This window comes from Lactuca serriola, chromosome 8 (genome assembly GCF_051521515.1).
Source record: "Lactuca serriola cultivar US96UC23 chromosome 8, Lser_US96UC23_V15, whole genome shotgun sequence".
NCBI lineage: Eukaryota > Viridiplantae > Streptophyta > Magnoliopsida > Asterales > Asteraceae > Lactuca > Lactuca serriola.
In genome coordinates this window covers 181,306,059-181,312,483 of record NC_136415.1, presented here as the reverse complement: position 1 = coordinate 181,312,483, position 6,425 = coordinate 181,306,059, and the positions used below count along the sequence as shown (strand labels likewise).

The following is a 6,425-nucleotide window of genomic DNA, read 5'->3' as shown; positions in this document are numbered from 1 at the left end:
GATCGAAGGTTTGGGATGAATTCGAAAGATTTACTGACAAAGAGGGAGTTGAAAGATCGAAATGTAAAAATTGTGGTTCCGGGAGATACAAGTGTGAAGGGAAAGGGTATGGTACCAAAAATCTTTTAACTCATTTAGACAAAGGTGTGCCTTACTTGGCTAAAATAAATGCCGGTCAAACACAAATAGCTTTTGGTGATGAAAACAAATTAACATCTTGGAAATTTGATCAAAAAGAGAGTAGAAAGGCTTTGGCACACATGTTAGTAGTTGATGAACTTCCATTTAGTTTTGTGGAAGGTGCAGGCTTTAAACATTACAATAGTGTTAATCAACCAATGTTTAAAATTCCATGTAGAAGTACAAGTACAACCGATACCTACCAATTGTTTCAAGATGAAAAAGAAAAACTTCGAGCTTTTATTAAAAAAAACGTTGGTAGGATTTGTTTGACCACTGATACTTGGACTTCTACACAACAATCAAGTTATATGTGTCTCACCGCCCACTTTGTAGACAATGAATGGAAATTGAAAAAAAAAGTGTTGAGTTTTTGTCCTCAAGAGAGTCATTGTGGGGTTGATATCGGATTAATGGTTGAGAAATGCTTAATAGATTGGGGAATAAAAAATGTTTTCACAATTTCCGTTGACAACGCAAGTGCTAATGACGTGGCAATTGAGTTTTTAAAAAACATCTTTCAAAATTCCAATAACTGTCTCTTAAATGGGAAATGGACACACATGAGATGTGTTGCCCACATTTTAAACTTGGTGGTGGAAGATGGTATTAAAAAGGTCGATAAGCCGGTTGAGATAATTAGATGGGCGGTAAAGTGGATTAGGCAATCACCTTCAAGAATTGGCAAATTCACCAAGTTTGCCAAGCTTGTTAATCCGGGTACAACGAAACACTTGGTAAGAGATGTTCCAACTAGATGGAACTCTACTTATCGTATGTTGAATATTGCCCAAGCTTATGAAAAAACTTTTGAGAGATACGATCTAGAGGAATATGAGTTTCGTTCCGACATTGAAAAGGCAGATTTATCGATTCCTTCGCCGAGCGATTGGCAACAAGTTAGGCATTTGTGTCATTTTTTAAAACCATTTTGTGATGTTACTGAAAGGATTTCTGAGACACTATACGTGACATCAAACACGTGCATTGAAGATATTTATTCCATTCGTACACTCTTAGATGATGCTATTTCTGATTCTAGCCTTTGTGATATTGCATTGGCAATGAGAGTAAAGTTTGATAAGTATTTTGGCGAAGTAGAAAAAATGAATTTATTGCTCTACTTTGCTTTGATTCTTGACCCGAGGAACAAAGTAAAGTATTTGGTTATACTACTTGAGGATCGTTATGGAAAAGAAAAGATGGAGGAGAAAAAGAAATATATTATGGATTCTATGTATGAATTATATAATGATTACATTAGAATTCATTCTCCAAGTACTACTTTTAGTACTACCGGGTCTAGTAATTCATCGTCGATTTTAGGGAAACGCCAAAATCCGGATGCTACGACACCAAAATCACCATTGAGAAATAAGCTAAGAGAAAAGATGAAAACAAACATAGTTGAATCAATTGGCGAGTTAGAAAAGTATTTGAAAGAAAGTGTTGAAGAAGATTCATCAATGTTTAACATTTTAGATTGGTGGAAAGTGAATAGTCCAAGATTTTCGATTCTATCATTGATGGCTAAAGATTTGTTTGCCATTCCTGTCTTGACTGTGGCTTCAGAATCTGTTTTTAGCACTAGCGGGAGGGTTTTGGATCCGTATAGGAGTTCTTTAACTCCTAAGATTGTTGAAAGTATAATTTGTACCCAAGATTGGCTTCGGGGTGGTATAAGTGACAACATCGATTTTGAACAAGATTGGGAAAACCTACAAGAAATTGATAAAGGTAGTTGTTTATCTTTAATATTTTTTAATATTTTGACATGTTATGTTTTGTCCTTTTAATGCTTATACTATTTGTATATGATTGGGAGAAGTTGGTACGTCTAATTAGAGCTCGGATTGGATATGGAAATGAATGTGGCAACGTGAAGATGCAAGATTGATGAATATTTTTGTGAAACTAAGAATCATTTGAAGGTGATTTGAAAGTTGGTTATGTTTTGAATTGGTTATGACTTATGAATTTTAATTTTTTGTTATGTTTAGACTTTTATTGTTTAGTTGGGTTGTGTTTAGACTTTTATTGTTTGGTATCATTATTCGTTATTTAGCATCACGACATCACCACATTTGACCTTCTTAACTTTCAGTACTTTACTTATTATCATCTTCATTTTGGTTCATTAAGTTTTACTATTTGAAATATCAAATTTATAAACATAATATACATGTTAAACAAAAATAAAACCAAACATCGATAAAAAGTATTTTTATTATAAAATGATGAACTGTTGTAATCTATATTCATACACCAGGAATTCTTCAAGCACATTTGAAACTCTTTAATTAAAAAAAAGTGAAATTTAAGAAATTTTCGGGTATACCCGATAATTACCCGACCCGACCTCAAACCCGAATACCCGAAACCCGAAACCCGAATTACAATATAGGTCGGGTATCGGGTATTATTTTCTTAAGGAAATACCTGTTCTACCCGACTCGTTCTATCCGAAACCCGAAAATTTTACCCGTTCGACACCCCTAATACGAACCAGAAACTGATGACAATTCAGAAGGATAGGTTAAAAGCGAGGTAGAAGAATTGGCCAATATAGCGGAGATGACTATGGAGAAGTACAAGAAGCCGATGCATAACGAAAACATGCATGGTCTTGTACCACTTGAAATTCCAGTAGCCACCAATTTTGAACTCAAGGGGTATACTCTCCCTATGCTTAAATATATCCCATTCTATGGGAATGATTATAAAGATGGCTACAAGTATATTGACGAAGTTTTGGATGTTGCAAATTACTTTAATGTTCCAAATGTTACATGAGAATTGGTGTTGCTAAAGATGCTTCCAACAACTTTCAAGGGAGTAGCCAAATACCAACTCAAGTCACCTCCACCTGGAGCTATTTGGACATGGGCCAACCATGGAGAAGAGTTCATTCAACAGTTCAGTCCAACTTCAAAAGTTTCAAGATTGAAGAATAATATTGCTAACTTTCAACAAGAAAATCATGAGTCCTTAGATGAAGCTTGGAAGAGATACAAGGGACTGCTCAGAAATTGCCCTCAACACGATCTTAGTGTGCAACAAGAGTTTTCTATATTTTATGATGGGTAAATGTGACCATAAGGAAACTCCTTGATTCTTAAGGACCATAGACGAAGAGGAATCCCACTACAATTATGGATTAAATAGAAGAATTCTCCAAGCATTCAAGAGAGCATCACAACCCTAGAGAGGATATTACAAGAGGTAAGATAAATGGAAATGGAGCTTTAGAGGAATTGGAAACGGTGATGGTGAAACTCGAGAATATGGACCGAAGGATGACGAAGATGGGCCAATCTATACACACAATAAAAGCGGGTGGTGACAACTGTAGTGGACCACACTTAATAAAAGATTGCGATTTGGATGAAAACGGAAATCATGAAGCTCAAGTCTGTTCCACTAGTGGAGACAAATATGACGATGGTTAATGGAAGCCTAAAAATGAATGGTTTCCATATGACGAATACAAGAAGGCTAACGAAGAAAATTTTAGGCAAAATGGTCGAGGATTTTATAAAAAAGAAAAACCACCGCCCGAGAACAAATTCAAGTTCGAGTTGATGCTTGCACGCTTCGGAGTTGTTTCTGAGAAAATACATGACGCGACTGATGTTATAATAACAAACCAAAAAGCCGCGATATCAAACATTGAAACTCAATTGGGGAAGTTGAACAAACTCATAATCGAGCGGTGACCTCCTAAAAATCCCAATCTAAAACCACAACCTAATGTAATGGCCATATCTACTAGTAATAGAACTAATTTTGAGCCTCTGGTTGTTCTTGAAGCAGAAAAAAAGGATCCCAATCGAAAACTTGAAAGAAGAGAAAAAAACATTTGAAAAATGGGTATGCCTAGTGTACACGATGTGGCGACCTTGATGCCACGTCGTGGCTATAGAAAATGGTGAAAATTATTCTTTTGTTTGACCTTATCAACCACCATTGGCATACCTTTATTGAGCTAAATAGAATCCACTAGAGCTAGAGCGGAAGAAATTCATGGAACAAGTCCTATCCTTTTCTATCAACACACCTTTCATCAAAGCCATGGCTGAAATTCCCAAATTTGCTAAGTATGTGATGAGATATTGTAACGATTTGGAGAAGGCACCTACCATTGTATTTTGCAACAATTATTGAAGGGTTGACAACAAAGATGGGAGACCCGGGGCATCGAACTTTGCCTTGCAAATACGTACTAATGTTTTAGCTTATTCGGGGGCTAGTATTAATCTAATGCCTTACTCTTTTTATAGGAAGCTCGAGTTACCGATGTTGAAAAACACGAGGATGACCATTCACATGGAATATCACATGATTACTTGTCCTCTTGGGATTATAGAATACTTATTGGTAAAGTTTGGGAAATTTATTTTTCCGTTAGATTTTGTTGTGATAGACATGAAGAAGATGAAGACCTTCCTATAATTTTTGGAAGACCCTTTCCAAGCACCGCTCATGCTCTTGTTGGCATCCTTGAATCTAACCTTACGCTTAGAGTGGAAGATGAAGAAATCACCTTTGGACTAAACAACAAAACAAGACACAAACAAGCTATGAGTGAAGTGTTGTGTGTGAATGATATAGCTAATGTGGCGGAGAACAAAGAAGAAGTGGAAGATGTTAATGAGAGAGAATGATGGAAAAGGAAATTTTTGTTTGGGAACACCATAAACCAAAAAAGAGGCGATTCTCACGAAACCTTAAGCTTCAATTCCCATTGTATTTGAAGTAGTCACATTCTCTACACCCAAGATGGAATTTAAGGACACTAGAGCAAATAAAGAGGTAGCTGGCGAGCTAAGGGAAGGCAATCTTGAAGAAATTATGTTTGAGAAGATGGAAGTAGAAATAAACAAACACCAAGCAGTGGAAAATTAAGAAGATCACGTTGAGTGAGAAAAGCAAAGGGTTGAAACACAAATATGAGGAAAGCGCCAACGAAAAGAAAAAGGAAAACTCAAAGAAGGTGTATATAAGGAGAGTTGCACCCTATAAAAGGAGATGAAAGAAATAGAAGGAGAAGAGAGAGATCCCACTCTCACGCGCAACAACATAGAGTAGGAAGGAGACCAACTCACGAACCCTAAAAAAGAAGCGCTTATCGGGAGGCAACCCAATCTTTTTGGTTCGGAGCTTCTTTCAATTTATTTAATTACTTTTTTCTTTCTTTTTAATTTTTGTCTAGGGTAATTTATCTTCTCGTCTTTGATTCATGTGTTTATTCAAGTGTTGGGTGATTTAGTTTTATGTTTGGGAGTAAATTGGATTAAATTTTGATTAAAAATGTATATTTTCATAAGATTTTAACCCCACAACATGGTTTCTTAGGCCACAGTGTGGCAATTTGAAAAGTACAGTAAGTTGTGTCGCAAAGCAAACCACGACGTGGCTATTCGAAAAGCCATGACCTGGAAAGTAATTGGGGGGGGGGGGGGGGAATTTCGGCTGTCTTCTACAATCACTTCTTGATTTTCTTGTTTAATCCACTCCAAGGTTCGAATCCGTAGTTTTAATTCACTTAATTTTGTTGGTTTGTGCTTAAATTTTAGATTAGGGTTGCTTTTATGGTTTGTTTTTAGAATTTTTTACTCTTTCCCATGAAATGTTGAATTCATGCCTGATTTTTTAGTCTAGTTAAGTCATACATTGAACCAATTTTGGCAATTGAAAAAAATGGACAGAACAACACCCAATCGAACCATGTTGTCGTACGTAGGCCACGAAGTGGCATTGCTTTCCCACGTCGTGGGAACTGGGTTTAAAGAAACTATTATTTTTCTATTTTACCGACCTTTTCGGTTTTTGTTTCGTTTAGCTTTTGTTGTTTTTATTTTGCAGAATTGGTTGGAAGGAGAGGTTCTCAACAAGCTCAAAGTGATGTATCAAACATGCATTTGTTTTACCAATTCTCACAAGATATACCACAAGAAATTTTGGAAGGACTCAACAACCGTTTGGGGTGGCTTCATAATCGGGACTTTGCAGTTGCTCCTGTCATTGGCTGGGCTTGGTTGACTCATCATGGGTTTATGGATATAGTGAACCCGTAATTGGACAAATTCTATGATGGCAATGGGTTTTCTTTTGTGTGTAACGGGTGGAAGAGGTTATTTAAAATTCAAGAACTCATTTACCATGAGCTATCAAGTGAATTCTTTGAAACAGTTAATTTTGAAGTGAACACTCTGGATTTGTGGTTTGGGAGGGTGCTTAATTTT

At 36.3% G+C, this 6,425-nt stretch overlaps 1 non-coding gene across 1 annotated transcript; it reads right to left on the bottom strand.

The window, feature by feature from the left end:
* Positions 1–3,120: 3,120 nt before the first annotated feature.
* Positions 3,121–3,227, bottom strand: LOC145071534 (small nucleolar RNA R71). Its single transcript, XR_013690544.1, has one exon. It is a non-coding gene; the product is annotated as a small nucleolar RNA R71 (small nucleolar RNA).
* Positions 3,228–6,425: the final 3,198 nt, after the last annotated feature.